This window comes from Triturus cristatus, chromosome 10 (assembly GCF_964204655.1).
Source record: "Triturus cristatus chromosome 10, aTriCri1.1, whole genome shotgun sequence".
Classification (NCBI taxonomy): domain Eukaryota; kingdom Metazoa; phylum Chordata; class Amphibia; order Caudata; family Salamandridae; genus Triturus; species Triturus cristatus.
Genome location: NC_140593.1, coordinates 1,138,864,561 through 1,138,883,113, shown reverse-complemented (window position 1 = coordinate 1,138,883,113; position 18,553 = coordinate 1,138,864,561). Strand labels below are relative to the sequence as shown.

The 18,553-nt window shown below is 52.5% G+C and overlaps 1 protein-coding gene across 2 annotated transcripts in view; it reads right to left on the bottom strand.

Annotated features, from left to right (window-relative positions):
* PRKCB (protein kinase C beta) overlaps positions 1 to 18,553 on the bottom strand; it is a 1,047,370-nt gene that overhangs the window by 565,070 nt on the left and 463,747 nt on the right. The gene's annotated exons all lie outside the window — the stretch shown is intronic.

Here is an 18,553-nt window from a genome sequence, read left to right as displayed (position 1 = left end):
CACTAATGGATCCTTGCTTGTGCTGATTTATTCAGCCTTTCCTTGACTCACTTATCGAGAGTTGGAATACTACACCTTTGGAGCACTGATTGGCCCCTTCCCAATTTTCCAGCTTGATGCATGCTGCTGATGCTGGTGTAAGCCCTTTCCCTTGGTCCTGATGAAGACCCCAACTCCAAGCAAACCAATTTGCTGGTTCTAACAGGGGTCGAAACGTCGACTTACTTCTGTCTTCAATCAACACAGGAGATTGTCAGTGAATGTACAACTGCTGTCTTATTTTGTGTTGTCTGATTTAAGTTTTGTGGCCATTGAATTGGCAGGTTAGGCTCTTCAACAAATTGTGGATGTTCCTAAATTTTCGCAACCTCCCTCCCTCACAACGCCCTGCACTAATCCCAAAATCTTGCACCTATCACGTACCTTACACCTATATATATTTAAAAATGTTGACATTGTGATGTTTTTGGCCTTGATTTAAATTGCTGATCTTCCTTTTGACTGAAAACTCGGATAATCAATTAAATGATGGTCATACATGCAGGAAATAGGTGGTGTCGTTAAATTTGTTCGAATCACTAACAAATGTATGTTCTTTTACTTCTTTAAATTTGTTTCCACTGTGACAATCTTCTGTGTACCTATCTATACCCGAGTCCAGTGGTCTACCGGGTTACCCCATTGATACATAACTCATCTTAAAAAGAGGCAGTAGGTGAGTGAACTTCCTTTTCAGGTATTCCATAGTAGTTTCAATATCTTTTTTAAACTACTCATTACTTGAAAGTGTGTAATTTCGGATATTTATTTCTGTCAATGCACTTCATTGCTTGATTTGCGAAAGTGTCACTCTTAAGTGTTACACATGTTGTCACAATTGCATGTCACTCATGTACAGTGAAATCACGAAAATGTGACACATAAGAAGTGAGAAAACTTGCCAGCTGTGAGTACGTGCTTGAGACCGAGAGACAGTATAATCTCCTAACCGCACTTGCTGTGCTTTAAAATTTGCTTTTTAGGCTATCGCGCGGTCACGAATGATCAGATTAATAAGATCATCGTCTGAGCAGCTGCAGTGTCTGCCCTCTGTTACTGGGAACTGCAGTATTTATAGGTTTCCCTCGTCTTCATTGCTTGATTTTGCTCATGAGAAAGTGTCACTCATAGTCGTTGAAATGTCACTCACAATTACACTGAAATTATGGAAATGTCACACATAGCAATCAGAAACCTTGGCAGCTATGAATTCAGTTAATAAAGGTGCACTGGCAGCGCTCCCGCTTTCACAAAGGAGGCACTGTAATGCGTGACTTCGCATTTCAGTGCGGTGATGCGGACCACCACACTGAAATGCGTTAGACTCACGCCTGATGCGTGATACTTGGCAGGGCTGTTGGTTAGACTGTACTCCTACACAGCAATTGTTAAATAAAACAATGTTTTTTTAAACTGAAACTCTAAATCATGCAGTAGATTGCACCACCAATAGTCATTGAGAGCAGGGTGCACGCACCGCGCTGGGACGTCGTTGTAGTTTAAATGTTACGCCGCTGCGCGCTCCAGTCCAATCAAATAAATCAAATGCTGCACCGCGCGCAGCTTCGCATTCTTCAGCCTCTGGGTGGGACAAAGCTGGTCTGGAATGTTCATGCAGTGTAAACTGCAGGTGAGGCGGTGCCGGTGTGCCAGGGGCACTGAGATGGTGAGTGAGGCCATTAATGGTTAATTAACATTGTCAAAACAGGGGTGTCTGTTCCCACCTCGCCCCCAAATCCCATCACTGTCTCGGTGCCGACCCCAGGACGCCCCCTCACTCCTTGCAGCGCGCTGTTGGGGACCCAGGATCCCAAAACAGACCCTGTAGGGTTTACCACCTCCCGCCAGCGTCTCACGACGGGATTCTCGGTCGGGGATTCATGGATACCCCATTTCCGCATCTGACATCAGGATACCCTGTCATCGCCTCTAGCCTATCACCCCTGCAAGGAATTTGAGGAAACTCCATTCTTGAGTGGGGCGTTCTGCGGTGGAGTCCAGGACACCAAAAGTAGGTGCCCTTCCCGTCTTCTGCTGCGGTCAGTATCAGCGAGCACTGCTATGGACACCAGGGCACTCTGGGGCAGCCCTGGTTTGGCCAATAGCTTTGAGGTCGTATGCCTGAGAGAATAGAGCCCTGCGCGTGCATCACCCGTCACACATGGGGTGATGCCGACGCACCACCCCAGTATCCCTAGCGAGCAGGCCACCCGGTGACCTGGGGCTAAGCAGGGTCAGACTGGCCTATAGGGCAATCTGGCAGTGCCAGGAGGGTGGTCTGGCTGTTCAGTGTGTGAGCTGGTGTTTTCTGTTTGTGGGCCTATTTTAAAGTCTGGAGGGCCGGGTATGCCATTGATTACTCTGATATATCTACAAACATTGCCTGCAGCAAGCACAAATCCATGCAGTCTCATATACATTCCAAAACACTTATACCACGTGTCTTTACAAGTTCAGAACTGCCCTGATCTGCATATGTGGGCCACTTCTTTAGCTATCTAATTCACCAATGGGGGCACTTTTATTTTGGGAGTGGGGTTATTTTCTGACCCATCCCGATCTTGGGGCTAGGGGGCCCTTCAAAAGAGTTGGGTGGGGCGGGTTATGAGTGTGTGTGTGGGGTGGGGTGGGGGATAGGTGGCCAAAGAATCTAAGGATACCCTCAGTTACTGTAGAGGTATTTGCAATCAAATCGAGCCACAAATCACCCCGGACTTTTCACCAAACTTGAGTTTGCGAAAGTTCATTTTTCTTGATTGAGTGGAGTGGGGGTCCCACAGCAGGATCCTGCCTCAGAGAGCACAGTGACGGGCAGAGGAGAAGGGGTGGCTGGTAGAACTGAATATGCCTCTAAAATCAACCAACGGCCTTTCCACATGTTTTCTCACCATAGCAATGAAAATGTGTAGGATGGGTCTGAAGGCTGTTATTTGGCTCCCGGATGCCAGAACAATGACAGCTAAAATGTGCAATTCTACCTTGTTAACCTCCTGCTATTATCGAGAGGGACACTGCTTAGCGATCTCGCGCTGTACCTTACTTTAACCCCTTGTATGCGCACGACGGCTCCCGGCAGTCATGCATCACGGTGGGCGTGTGCGCACGACAGTCGGGAGCCGTCGTAATCCCGCCCATCGTTTATTTCTCCCACACAGCGCGGGAAATAAACCCGCACCCAAGGAGTTAAGAGGGGTCTCTCAGGGGATTGAAGCGACCCCTTCAGGCTAGAGTGTGTAACCATTTGTTCACAGGTTTACATTTTGGTGGATCCGTTCAGACTTTCATCCTTCCGAGATAGATAAGTCATCAGCGTTGGACTGGGAAACAGAAAGCATCCACTGAATGTTATGCTCCATTATCCATTGGCTCGGCCTGGGGGAGACACACCGGTGTGACGACAGCATACACCAAGGCACCAGTCAGGCCACTCTAGGCACATGCAGCAGCACGTGACAGGCACGCTTCACAGCAGCGCCACAAGCTGCAGCACAGGCCTGCGAGGGTCCCACCCTCCACGTCACAAGCATCAGAGTAATGCTCTCACACAAGACACGCACTCTGGGGAGGGCCACAGCCTCACTGCAAGGGGAGGATAACCCCCGCTCTTCTGGTGGTATAATCCAGCTGACTTTCGCCACCTAGAGGGGAGATGGAGGGTGGGGAGCATGTGAGCAGAGAGCGTGGGGTGGATCATGGTGCCCACGTTTAGCACACCTGGAAGTATAACGCACTGACCAGAATATGAAGAGCTGGGCGCATGGAAAGAGCCCGAGGTGGCAAGTGTAAAATGGAGTCTGGAGCACATGGAAAATGGCTCTTGGGCCTGGAGCACAAGGGAATTGTGTGCGAGACATGGATAGCTAGGCTGCTGTGTCGGGTCACATAGACAGACAGTGTGGGGAACACTTGAGCTAGAGACACCTGGGCAGAAACCGCGAGGACCTACTGGTGTATGGAAATACTTTGTGAATAGCCCGGGATCTTAGACAGCATAGGGAGCTTGGGGTGCACAATATGAGGGCCCGGGGCTAAATAGAGAGCGGGGAGAGCTTAGGGTACATTGACAGTGCAGGGGCATGGCAGGGCACATGAACAGTGAGTATGGAGCACGTGGGCAGAGTGAGGGGCGCGGGCACAGCACAGCTTGAGGAACACGGACACACAGTGCGACGGCCTGGGCCACATCGACAGGCAGAGAGAGAGAGAGGAGCTTGGGGTACATTGACAGTGCGAGCGGCCTGGACAGGCAGTATGAGTGAGGAGCGTCAGCAGTGGCGTGGTGCGAGGGGTGCCCCCAAGATCAAGGGGGCCCGTCAGCACAAAACTCTGGGCAGAGAGCTCCCGATTTAATCCGGAGGGGGCCCCTCACCGTACCTTGCAGGGGGGCTCCCTCAAGTTTCGTTACGCCACTGCCTTTGTCATCCCACTTCTAACCCTGCTTATAGGTGCATAGGTGCATTTGCACATGTTCTTTTCCACATGGAAAGCATAAGTTCCTTTGGAGACATCCCTTCCCTTACACCCATACAAAACATGTATGTTTCATGCCCTTTCCCAAGCTTGCTGCCCAGCTTACACTAACTTTTAAAGGTATATTAATGTATACAGCCAGGCAGAGGAAAGCATTTCTGATGTTTGGGAACACACACAAATGTAGGTTCTGTTAGCTTACTGCCTCCGGTGTTTTTAGTGACACAGGGCCATGTGTTGTCTCATAGTTGGCAGAGCTGGGATGAGGATACTGTGGTACTGGTGGCCTGTGTGGTCAACGGTAGATTGAACATACACACATACATGGACTGACACATCCTCGGGAAGTTCAGGATGCATCATGTGGTCGCGCAGGAATTTCACCATCACTCGAGGGCCCACATTACCGCCAAGATAGTGACCACTCCAGTTCATGTCATCACAGACACTGTGCCCAGCTCCAGGCTTTAGTGGCTGTACCATACGTATTCTGGGTAATGTAGTCCTGGGTTGCTTCCTTTCGCTAATACACCAACGCAATGTTTGCGTATTTCCTTTCCCCAGAAGCAAGTAAATGGCTATGAGCAGTGAAGTAACGCGGGCCCTTGCAGTCAAGGGGCCCTCAATTCAGTTTAAAGCCTATTGATATCTGTGAGGTATAGGAGATTTTAGGGGCCCCTCATCACATTCTGCAGGGTGACCCCCCTCCATTATTTTAATTTAGGCCACTGGCTTAAAGTGCACTTTGTAACAGTGCTGTGCTCCAAAATCTGATACTATGTAAAGCGCTCCGCTAGCACTATGTATTATACACACAGCTCATAATACAGAGCCCTCTTTGGGGTTTTGAGACAGTTTCACTATGATATTATAAACCCCGCTCTCTTAGCCTATGGCTGGGATGCGTTCACGTGTTCTCGAGCGTCCGCCAGGAGGTCAGGCTCTCAGAACATCCCATGTGAGTATTCACAAGTAAGATGGGCCACGATGGGTACAGGTTTCACAATATCCCACGTGAACAACCAAATTAATTGTGCCTGCGATGGGTATTTATGAAATGAGCGTGAGTATCCCTAGAAGTAGCTATGATTGAAGGCTCGCGCTCCACTGAAGCCGAGGGGCACCTATATTGGCTAGCAGCTGTGGAATAAATAAAAAAACGAATATTCTTTTGTGAAGATGCAGTACAATGTTCGGCTTGGTGTTACTGCATTTCACAACTCAAAGAGAATTACAAATGTGGTCTCTTCAGATGTACCGTTGGATGGTTCCACGTACCGACCACAAGAGGGCACCATTGCCCCACTACTCAAACTGCCGGTTCTTAACAGCAGGAAACGCTGTGGTCGGTTCTGGGATTGCCCGTGCTCAGCCTCATTTTATGCAACCCGGGGACGGGACCAGCGCTCTAGCGTACAGTGCCAGATTTAAATAAAAAACCCCAAACCATGACACTTAGCAAAAAAAGAATAACAACTACAATTTTACAACAGTCGAAGGGCACTGAATTATAGCGCTCTTTATCACAAAAATACAGACAATAAGGTACTTATGAAATAAAAGGCAATTTTTAAACCCAGTATCCAGGACAACTGGAATTATGCGGCAGGGGAGGGACAAGTTACGTGGCAGGGTTGAGTAAATTATGCGGAAAGAAAGGGCAAATTATCTGGTAGTATGCAGCATATTTTGTGGTTGTATTACTTCATTATGTTGTAATTTTTACACTTGTTGGCACTATTTGGGCATTAGTTGCACCACACTAGTACCAGTTTATCACCCAAATATAGCAATAAGCTACAGCAAGGTGACCAGTCAACCTTTTCAAAGGGCCTTCAACTGCACTGCAACATGTTTGGCTGCGTTTTCAATAACTTTTTAACTTTATGAGCTAGACACTTGCAGATTATGCGGCAGATGATGGATTACGTGGCTAATCCTGAATTCTGAGAAAAATCGCTGCATAATTGCATAATTCCAGTGGCCCTGCCAGTGTCTTACCTGTTAATTAAAATGCTTTTTGATAGGATCTGCTAACTAGTCCTGCTTTGGAACACAAAAAAGTGCTCCCTACAGTTTTCAGCTGACTCCCCCTTTGAAATCTGTGACTGATAGTGAAAACCCAGGACTCTCCTGGGAAATCGAGATGCCTGTTCATCCCACTCCAGCCTCCAGGGCACACTGCATAGTTGTGCTTCAGTGGTACAGCATAGAGAGGAATGCAACCAATATTACTTTAAGGAACACACAAATCCGCAAGCAGGGTCTTCATATAGGTGCAAGGCAAAGGTCGGGCTTGAAAGGGAAACTACAGCTTACAAAAATGATGGATGGAGCCTTGTCTGCCATACTGGTGGTTCCCTGCTCTATTTCAAGTCATAACTAGAGCCGGATGGTGGCCTACCAGCAAAACCCTACATAACTCCCTTCAGGAGACCCGATTCAAAAGGAATAGTCATTAATCCACACCCCTGCATGTACTACTACCAGGGCTTGATTTGTGAAAGAAAGTGTGCCAGTGCCCGAAACTCAGCTCAGAAGCCGGCAGCTGATGCAATTAAATGTCAGTGTACCAAATACCACGGCTGGCAGACTTTGATTCACTTCCAGACACTCCTTGACCCTTTTTCTCACTTTTGCCGGCTCCTACTTTCGCTCTTTGTTATTGTTTTTTTGTCTTTTTCTTCCTCTGTCTGTCCAAACTGTGTGTTTCTCCCTCTTTTGCACTTGGTAAATGGCTAATGTTGAAAATAAGTGCCGGTGCCCCCCACCGGCAACCACCGGTACAAATTAAGCACGGACTCCTAAACATGGCTCTACATTAACAAGTGTAAGCAACTTAAATAAACTTCTTGTCGCTTGTACGCCTGGAAAGCTACACCGGTTGTAGTTTCTGGGCATACTCCTGTGAAAGGCATGTGACTTATTTAACTGCTGGTGTTCCCCCAGTTTAGAATTATACAGAGTGCATTTTTTTCCCCAATGAGACAAACATTTTTTACCTTAGAAAAACTCTTTCTACACCACTACAGAATCTGTGGTAGGTTTATTCCCCTCCACACCCTAGAAAGGGATTTATACTAGGGTTACCTTTCAACTATTTCCAGGGCGGGCGGGAAAAGGCAGAGAGGAATGTTCACAGATGTGTTTTGGGGCATTTTTGGCACATTCTCTTAAGCACACACACGGTGATACAGCTGCCATTACTCCGATTCTTTCCTCCCAGGCCTTTGTATATAAAGAGGCTCCACCTCCCGGCAGCACGTCCATAGCATATCACACATTTATTAACTCGCTCCCACTGCCCGGCAGCAGGTCCCATAAAGGGGACCATACCGAGCCTCCTGGTCATAGCACACTAGCCCAGGGCTCAGGCCTAAAAAAAAGAAGTGGGGGGGGGGGGGGGACTCACCCAGTTAGGTAAAAGGAGTGTGACATTATCCCGTGTGACATCACAGGAAGTGACATCACTGCATGTAGCATCACAGGAACTGACATCATTGCGTGTGACGTCACCGGAAGTCACAGCACAGAAAAGTCACATCATGGCCCCTGACATCGCATGTGGCATCACAAGAGGCGGCATCACAACCCATGACCTCACAGGAAGTGACGTCAGATCTTACGAACTCTCACGTTTGGAAGGTCTATCGTGAGTACATTTGAGGGCATTAAAATATTGAACAAATCGATTTTGCATTGGGGTTGCGACAAACTATTGACACAACCCAGACGCATAGTCTGGGCCTCAACGTATACATTTATTTCTATTAAACCCTGCCACAAAGAAATTGGTAACAAGGAGAAATGTGGCAGTTAAACTGTTCTGCTTAATTGGTTGCAATGTCTATATTTTAAATTATCTTATGGGTTAAGGCACCTGCTGCAGAAATCTTTGTGTGCCGGTTAAATCTCAGGGAGTAATAATATTGGTAAGATAACCCAGGAGGATAACACATGTGCTGGAGAGATCTGTGTTTTGCCTAGTCCTAGTTTTGAATCAAAGTAGCATAGAGGGTTAATATGTCTCCTGAAAAGCACATCATGTAACACGCAGATGACAGATTCTTATTTTATGTAAATGTGGAGGTGGGTTACTGCTTTCAAGACAGAGATCCTTTTGTTACTTGCAGTTCATACATTGTAACCCTTCTAATATATCACAGTGAGGCATCAAAGATATGAGGCTCCACACCTTGAAACCGTCACTGACTTTATGTAACGCATCCTTGATATTGATGTACACACATGATTTATAATCAATGTATAATGTGTACATGTGATGTAAAGCGCTCTGACTCCCTGCATTGGGATGAGTTGTGTCATCACTCTTACCAATGCAGGGGTCAGTGCCCTTTACAACACATGTACACAAATAACTATTTAAACACCACTATTTTGTTTTATTTATTTTGTGGCCCTTTAGCGCTACTGTAGCGCTAAAGCGCTACAGAAGAAATGCAATAAAATAGTGGTATTTAAATTGTTATTTGTATAAATACTGGGACAGACCAACACTTCTGACATTCTTGCAGTGCCTGCATATCACTTATACACAGAGACTGAACAAAGTCAAAAGCATTTCTCTCTCGAGTACGTGTGAAGTGATGAGATGTGAGCCTTTGTTTCCCCTCCATTGTATCTAGGTGTGAAGCTCCCGATAGCCCCCAGCCAGGACACTCCAACAAAAAGAGGCCTAATGGCCCCTTAACTCCGGCCTTTGCTGTGGGTCCAGCTGGAATCTGATAAGCACCTTCCCCGCCTGCACGCTGCGGCTTGGAACAAAAGCAGACAATGTGCAGGTGCTGCTGAAAGTGTCCCGAAGTCAGAAAATGGCACCGGGACGAGTTCAGCATGGTGAAGCAGCACTCGGCTGAAAGCGGGCAGCTTTGCAGCAGGGTAGGCGGCGTCTACCCTCTGAAAATAGTGGGTAGACGGCATCCACCCATGTCTAACCTCGACTCGAGCCCTAGCCCCAATTAAAGCTGCAGGTCAAATGAGGAGGGATGAGGAGATTAAAAAAAACCTTGGACAAGTAAGAAAGAAGCAGAGTAAAGGGCTAATGATAATTGTCCTGAGAACCCCTGTCCAGCCGGTAATGGGAAACAAAGGTAGGAGACGCCCAGCTGGCTGCTGAACAAATGTCAACAGCAGAAACATGTTGAGCTTCTGAGCAAGACTCAGCCTTGCCTCTAGTTCAATATACTTACCCAGGTCCAGGCAGATCCCTGCCCACAACCTTCAATGCCAGGAGATCCTAACTTTACCCAAAAACTCAATATTCTTGAAGAGAGTTTTAAAGCTTGAAGAGCTGCCCAGTGGCGGCACTTTAAGAGAGGCATAAGGACGGAACTCCTGCACCTGCGGCCCACCACATACTACCCCTTGCCTCTCCCCACACTGTTCGTTATTTTAATTTAGCAGTGTTCCTGAAAACACAACTTTTGCATTTTCATGAAAACTGCCAGTGTGATCATCTGCCAGGTCTTCCTCTCTATGGTCCTGATGACACGAGGAACAGGAAGAGGATGGGCGGACTGAGTGACAATCCATCTACAGAGACCTGTCTAAAAACACAGTATTCCATAGGTGGATGTCTTGATTAAGCATGTTCCGAGGGTAATTTAGCTATGATCCCCTCACACAGGCACAATGCCTCTGATTTAGCAGACGTAGCGCGCATGCCTCAGGCAGCACGGGATATCTGCTCAAACAGGGCTGCCAGGAGCTATACAGAGCAGTCGGGGCAAGATCACAAGAACTGTCCCAGCTTCTTTCAGGGTTGTGCTTCCAGTTCTATCAAGAAGCTGGGAGACGGGTTGAGGTGTATCTTCTTTGGCCCTGCTGCTCTGTCCTGGAGCTTCAAAGTTGACAGCAAAGAAGCAAGAAAAGTAAAACAAACAAACAAATATACATACATACATATTGTTGGAAGGCGTTCCCCGGGGAGGTTGCGGAATGTGTTCCTGACCACCCTGAGGCCCACCTTTCCCAGAGTTAGGCCGAGCAAGAGCAGGGAGGCCCTTCCTGGAAGGGTCTCGCACCTAGGATCGCACACGCTACGCTTACTCTCTTCTTCGGATAGAGGGACACCACACAGTAAATCGTTGTAAGATAATAAGCTTTTATCGGTGGTTATCAGGGATCTTTATGATCCGGCAGGCAGGTGCAGAATTAATGCCACAAGCGGCAGCGATCTTGTGATGGAGGGAAAAGGGGTAGCGGGACAGTCTTTCACTCAGTGGCTCTGCGAGGTATCCGGCGCCCAGCTCTCAATCCTCGAGCTGAGGGGATGTTGCTTCTCTCGGCGATCTCTGCCGACTCTCTTGGAGGAACGGGCCGCGAGTCACTCAGCAGGCACCGGAGGGTCTTAGTTCAGGGAGCCGCGACGGCGTCAGCAGGGCTCAGATGGTCCAGAGTTCGGGGAGCCGCGACAGCGTCAGCAGGGCTCAGATGGTTCAGAGTTCGAGGAGCCGCGACAGCGTCAGCAGGGCTCAGATGGTTCAGAGTTCGAGGAGCCGCGTCAGCAGGGCTCAGATGGGTCGGAGTTCGGGGAGCCGCGACAGCGTCAGCAGGGCTCAGATGGTTCAGAGTTCGGGGAGCCACAACAGCGTCCGCAGGGCTCAGGTGGTTCGGAGTTCGGGTAGCGTTCTTCTGTTCGGGGAGCGATCGAGCCGCGACCAAGTCCGCAGGCTCTCGTCAGTCCAGGTCTTCTCTGCCTCTCGTCCCCTCAGCACCCCTTGTTATACTCCCCCCTCCTCTTTGAAATCCGGAGTCCTCGCGGAGAGGGGTCTGGTGCCTGGGGGGCGGTGTGTCGGGGTTTCCTGTCGCTCAGCCCCTTGATCTGTTCAGGTGTGTCCGGGAGGGACTCCAGACGCCTAGCAGGAGAGGCGCCCGCTCACCGGGGACCTGGTGGGCGATCGAAACCTCCCTCGGGGAAGAGACCAGAGGTGTGACAGGGTCGGCGCCTCTCGGTCTGGTTTGGGGGGGGGGGGGGTTTCGTTCTCCCTCGGCCGGGCATGCGTGTTGGGGATCTGGTCGGCCCTCGGGATGTTGGTCCACGGAAGCCGGAAGGCCGTGCCCACGAGGTTCGGCGTGGTTGTAGTGTGACTTGCTGGTCGGGAGGGCCCACGCCACGAGGCCGGTCTCACACGTGCCCCCCCAGCTGAAAGGCGGGGAGAACTACCCATCCACTTGGGAGTTCTCGTCGCTGAAGCGGAAGAATCGGGACAGGCCGTCCGCGTTGGCGTGGTCCGTCCCGGGGCGATGTTCCACAGTGAAATCCATCCCTTGGAGGGAGATGGACCAGCGTAGCAGCTTGGGGTTTTCCCCTCGCATCTACATCAACCACCGCAGGGGTCGATGATCTGTTTGCACTCGGAAGTGTGTTCCGAACAGGTAGGGCCGTAGCTTTTTGAGAGCCCAGACTACTGCGAACGTCTCTCGTTCAATTGTGCTCCACCGCTGTTCCCGGGGCAGTAACCTTCGGCTGATGAAGGCTATGGGCTGATCTATGCCTTTGTCGTCGTACTGTGAGAGGACTGCCCCGATGCCATGTTCCGAGGCGTCCGTCTGGACCACAAACTCCTGGGCGTAGTCGGGTGCTTTGAGCACTGGAGCCGCGCACATTGCGGCCTTTAGGGTGTCGAACGCCTTCTGGCAGGAGGGAGTCCAGTGTATTTTCTTGGGGTGTTTTTTGGAGGTTAGTTCTGTGAGAGGGCCTGCGATGCTACCATAGTTTTTAATAAACCTTCGTTAGTAGCCGGTGAGGCCCAGGAAGGCTCGGACTTCCCTTTGGGTTGCAGGGGGTTCCCAGGACAAGATGGCGTCAATCTTCAGCTGGAGGGGGGCGACCTGCCCACTCCCCACCTGGTGCCCCAGATAGGTTACGGAGCCGTGCCCAATTTGACATTTGCTAGCTTTGACGGTGAGGCCGGCTCGGCGCAGAGCCAGCAGGACTTGACGGAGGTGCTGGAGGTGCTCGGTCCATTGGGAGCTGAAGACCGCTATGTCGTCGAGGTATGCTGCGCTGAACCCCTCTAGTCCGGACAGGACCCTGTTCACCAGCCGCTGGAAGGTGGCTGGGGCATTTTTCATTCCGAACGGCATCACCCTAAAGCGGTAGTGCCCATCCGGGGTGGAGAAGGCGGAGCGCTCCTTGGCTCCCTCGGTGAGGGCAATCTGCCAGTACCCACTGGTCAGGTCGAAGGTGCTGAGGTAGCAGGCGGCCCCAAGGCGGTCAATGAGTTCGTCGGCACAGGGGATAGGGTGAGCGTCTGCTCGGGTGACCGCATTGAGGCCTCGGTAGTCCACGCAAAATCTCAGCTCGGAGGCAACACCCGGGGTAGTCGCTTTCGGAACCAGGACTACCGGGCTGGCCCAGGGGCTGTCGGAGGGTTCAATCACCCCGAGGTCTAACATCTTTGCCACCTCGGTCTGGATGCAGGTCCGGACCCGATCAGGGACACGGTAGGCCCGATGTCTCACTGGCGGGCTGTCTCCGGTGTCCACGTCGTGGGCACACCAGCTGGTGACCCCGGGGGTCAGGGAGAAGAGATCCGCGAACTGCCCTAGTAGCTGGCGGCAGTCGTCGGTCTGTTGGGCTGTGAGGGCGGTCGACAGTCTCACTCCCTCCACGGATCCATCGGTTTCCTTCACCCCCAGGGGGTCTGGAAGGGGCTCGTTGTCGTCTTCGGCCCCATCGTCGGTGGCCAGGAGTAGACTTAATTCGGTCCGCACAAAGTGGGGCTTGAGGCGGTTCACGTGGAGAACCCGGAGGGGGTTCCGCGGGGACTGCACATCGATGAGATATGTGACTTGGCTCTTCCGCTCGATCACCTTGAAGGGCCCAGTCCATTTATCTTGGAGGGCGCAGGGTCTCACCGGGGCCATGACCCAGACTTGTTGGCCCGGCTGAAACTCGACCACCGTAGCATTCTGGTCATACCAGCGCTTCATTTCTTCTTGACTGGCCTCGAGGTTTGCTTCTGCGAGTTCTCTGAATTTTTGGGTCTGGTTGCGGAGCGTCAAGATGTATCGGAACACGTCCGGAGGGGTCCCCCGGGGGGTTGTTTCCCACCCCTCCTTGACCAGGCTCAGGGGTCCTCGGACGGGGTGTCCATATAATAGTTCGAATGGGCTGAATCCCAGGGATTTTTGGGGAACCTCCCGGTAGGCGAACAGGAGACATGGGAGGAGGACGTCCCACCTCCGGCGTAGGGGTTCCTCGAGGCCCAGGATCATTCCTTTCAGCGTCTTGTTAAAGCGCTCGACTAGTCCGTTTCCTTGGGGGTGGTACGGGGTGGTGAATTTGTACGATACTCCGCACTGCTGCCAGAGGGATTTCATATAACGGGAGATAAAGTTCGTACCCCGGTCACTCACAACTTCGCGGGGGAACCCCATGCGGGAGAAGATCCCCATCAAGGCCCGGCCCACCACGGGGGCCGTCACGGTGCGGAGAGGGATGGCCTCGGGGTAACGGGTGGCATGATCCACTAGGACGAGGATGAACCGGTGGCCCTGGGCGGTCTTGGGGTCCAGCGGTCCCACAATGTCGATTCCTACCCGCTCAAAAGGGGTACGGACGACGGGGAAGGGCTGTAGCGGAGCCTTGCGCTTGCCCCCACTCTTTCCGCTGGCCTGGCACGTGGGACAGGACTTGCAGTGGGCCTCCACATTTGCTCGCATCTTGGGCCAATAGAAGTGGGTGACGAGCCGTTGGTAGGTCTTATCCTGGCCTAAGTGTCCGGCCAGGGGTACATCGTGGGCCAGGCCCAGGAGGAGACTTCGGAAGCGTAGGGGTACCACTAGTACCCGGGCTGATCCCAACTCGGCCGACTTCTGTTCGCTGTACAGGAGGCCGTCCTCCCAGTATACCCAGTGGGTGCCAGTCTGGTCGCCTGCTGCTTGGGCCTCGGCCTGTTGTCGGGGCCCGATGAGGGACGGGCAGGTGGATTGTTCTTGGCAGAATTCTTCACGGGAGGGGCCCCCTTCGCAAGGCCCCTGGGCCAGTTCTGGCAGGTCCTCGAGGTGGGTCAGGGTTTCGGGGTCGGATGGCACTGACCCTTCGTCGGGAGTGGTCGGCTCGTCCAGAAGGGGGTCGATGGCCTCTGGGGGTGTATTCTGGATCTCGGGGGAGGTGGCGGTGTCTAGCGGCATGGGCTCTTCCCCCTCGGAGGGAGGCACCCGGAGAGTCATTGAGCGCGTGGTGGCGCATACCCACTCGGGGAGGCTCATCATCTCGAGGTGGGCTCTTCGTTCCACTTGTCCCCACGGGGAGTTCTCAAGGTCGTTGCCCAGGAGGCAGTCCACGGGCTGAGAGGTTCGGACCGCCACCTTTAACTTGCCGGTGACTCCCCCCCATTCGAAGGGGACTAGGGCTATCCGACAGAGGCTCTCGGAATTGTCTGAGGAGATGACGGGGCAAAAGGCGCCAGGCAGGATCTGATCCTCGGAGATCAGGTGACAATGAACCGCCGTGACACTCGCCCCCGTGTCCCGGAGGACCTCGATGCGGTGACCGTTGACCGTCACCTGCTGTCGGTACTTCTTCGTGTTGGCGGGCAGGGACGTTCCTGGGACCATCTCTCGATCCCCTAGGGAGACCAAGGCCATGGCGGCTGGTTCCCATTCTTCGGAGTCTTCGATCTCTTCCCCCAGGGCTACGGAGGCCATCTGTCGAGTCGGCGGGGTTGTTGTGGTGGACCGCTGGTACAGGGGACACTGGGGGTCGCTGGCATAGTGTCCGGTCTGTTGGCAGCGGAAGCAGGTAATCCTCACTCGGGGCCCCGGCCTCCCTGGTGGCCCGGTGCTGGCCGGAGGTGGAGCTGGAAAGGGCGGAGATTGTCCTCTGGGAGGGCTGAGCGGGGATACCCCCGGAAGCTCCCTTTGCCGGCCTTGATTCCCTCCGCCCCTCTGGCGGGGGGGTCCCTGACTGTGGCGACCGTAGTCCCCCACGGGGCCCCGGGAGGCCCGGGTGTTCACCCATCGGTCAGCCTCGACGGCCAGTTTTCGAGGGTCTGTGAGTTTGCTGTCCAGGAGGTGCTGGCACAGCTCTACGAAGCAATTCGCGGACAAGTGTTCCCATGCGATTAGGTCGAACAGCTCCTCGAAGGTGGAGACCTTGCTGGCCTTGATCCATCCGTCCAGGGCCCGGCTGTAGAAGTTCACGTACTCCACCCAGGTGGTACCGGGTATCTTTTTGCAGTCTCTAAACCGATGCCGGTACATTTCAGGGGTGAGCCCATATCTGGCTACTAGAGCCTCTTTCATGTGACTGTAGGAGTTCATCACGGTGGAGGGCAGGTCCAGCAGGGTATCTCTCCCCTCGCTCAGGAACCGGCCCCACAGCCCAGCCCCCCAGTCCTTCTGCGGGACTCGGTGGGAGGTCATGGCGACTTCGTAGGCCTTGAACCATTGCTGAATATCGTCGTTCTTATAGTATTCTTTCACCACATCTTTGGGGATGTGGACCTTTGGTTCCACGGTGGAGGAGATGGGTTGGGTTTCCGAGGGTCGGGCCTCCGCCTTCTTAGCCTTGAGCTCGATTTCTTTTAGGCTACGTTCGTGCTCTAGTTGGAGTTTTTTCTCGTCGTGTTCTCTCTGTCGTTTCTTTTCCTCTAGTTCTCCTTGTAGGCGTAACTGTTCCACCGACAGTTTTTTCTCAGCCAGCTTTAGCTCTCCTTCGATTTTTAATTTTCCTAGTTCTAGTTCGTGGTTGCGATCTCTTTCTCGGTCCGCTAGTTCCTCCGGGGATAGGCCCCTCTCGGGGGTGCCGTTCCTCCCCGGGCTGCTTCGTGGTTCGTTGGGAGGTTCTCCTTCTGTTTGTGTCCGGGGAGTTTCTGCCTCGACCCAGGTTTTTAATGCCCCCTGGAAGTCCTCTTTCGTGCTTAGTCCGGTGGTAGCGATTCCAAAGTCTTTGCAAAATTGTTTCAGTTCTCGGTGTGTATAAGATTCTAACTGGTCTTTTTGGAATGCCGCGCTCGGGTTGGTGCCTGCGGCACCTAGGGAAGTTTCTCCTTCCATTTTTCTTGGTAGTGCGTACGTCGTCTACTGCACGATCTCTAGGTGTTGGCTCGGATCCCGTCGCCTGCCACCAAATGTTGGAAGGCGTTCCCCGGGGAGGTTGCGAAATGTGTTCCTGACCACCCTGAGGCCCACCTTTCCCAGAGTTAGGCCGAGCAAGAGCAGGGAGGCCCTTCCTGGAAGGGTCTCGCACCTAGGATCGCACACGCTACGCTTACTCTCTTCTTCGGATAGAGGGACACCACACAGTAAATCGTTGTAAGATAATAAGCTTTTATCGGTGGTTATCAGGGATCTTTATGATCCGGCAGGCAGGTGCAGAATTAATGCCACAAGCGGCAGCGATCTTGTGATGGAGGGAAAAGGGGTAGCGGGACAGTCTTTCACTCAGTGTCTCTGCGAGGTATCCGGCGCCCAGCTCTCAATCCTCGAGCTGAGGGGATGTTGCTTCTCTCGGCGATCTCTGCCGACTCTCTTGGAGGAACGGGCCGCGAGTCACTCAGCAGGCACTGGAGGGTCTTAGTTCAGGGAGCCGCGACGGCGTCAGCAGGGCTCAGATGGTCCAGAGTTCGGGGAGCCGCGACAGCGTCAGCAGGGCTCAGATGGTTCAGAGTTCGAGGAGCCGCGACAGCGTCAGCAGGGCTCAGATGGTTCAGAGTTCGAGGAGCCGCGACAGCGTCAGCAGGGCTCAGATGGGTCGGAGTTCGGGGAGCCGCGACAGCGTCAGCAGGGCTCAGATGGTTCAGAGTTCGGGGAGCCGCGACAGCGTCCGCAGGGCTCAGGTGGTTCGGAGTTCGGGTAGCGTTCTTCTGTTCGGGGAGCGATCGAGCCGCGACCAAGTCCCCAGGCTCTCGTCAGTCCAGGTCTCCTCTGCCTCTCGTCCCCTCAGCACCCCTTGTTATACTCCCCCTCCTCTTTGAAGTCCGGAGTCCTCGCGGAGAGGGGTCTGGTGCCTGGGGGGCGGTGTGTCGGGGTTTCCTTTCGCTCAGCCCCTTGATCTGTTCAGGTGTGTCCGGGAGGGACTCCAGACGCCTAGCAGGAGAGGCGCCCACTCACCGGGGGCCTGGTGGTCGATCGAAACCTCCCTCGGGGAAGAGACCAGAGGTGTGACAGGGTCGGCGCCTCTCGGTCTGGTTTGGGGGGGGGGGGTTTCGTTCTCCCTCGGCCGGGCATGCGTGTTGGGGATCTGGTCGGCCCTCGGGATGTTGGTCCACGGAAGTCGGAAGGCCGTGCCCACGAGGTTCGGCGTGGTTGTAGTGTGACTTGCTGGTCGGGAGGGCCCACGCCACGAGGCCGGTCTCACACATATACATATTATATATAGCAAAAACAAGGAGTTCATGGTACTCCCAAGGTCCGGTGCACTCACGGGGTATGTGTCGGCTATAAAATATCCGCAGACGCGTTTTCTGGCTCTCGCCGTCATCAGTGCGGAAAAGCAGTCAATAAAAACATCCCCTCGTTCTAACAGCGGCAGGCGAGGGGATGTTTTTATTGACGGCTTTTCCGCACTGATGACGGCAAGAGCCAGAAACGCGTCTGCGGATGTTTTATAGCCGACACATACCCCGTGAGTGCACCGGACCTTGGGAGTACCATGAACTCCTTGTTTTTGCTGTGTAATAAGTGGTTTCCACCACCACTTCCCGGTTGCACCCGCTGCGAGTTCGGCTGGCCCCAGGTGAAATACTGTGTTTTGGATATCTATATATATATATATATATATATATATATATATATATTCACTTAAAAAACCATAGGTTTCACACATGTTATAGTTAGGTGGATATTTCACTAGTAAAAAAACAATGAAATTCCCCCGTTATAGTTAGTTCAGATAACTATAACTCGCTCTACCGCACCTAACATCACCCGCTTCCTCCGAATAACTGCCACACATTTACATCTTCCGGACTATGTGTGCGCTAACCAAGGATAAATATATTCAGTGATTGGTACTACACTCTGCTCTCACTCATGAAACTGACAAAACACCCGTGCAGACACACCCACTCAG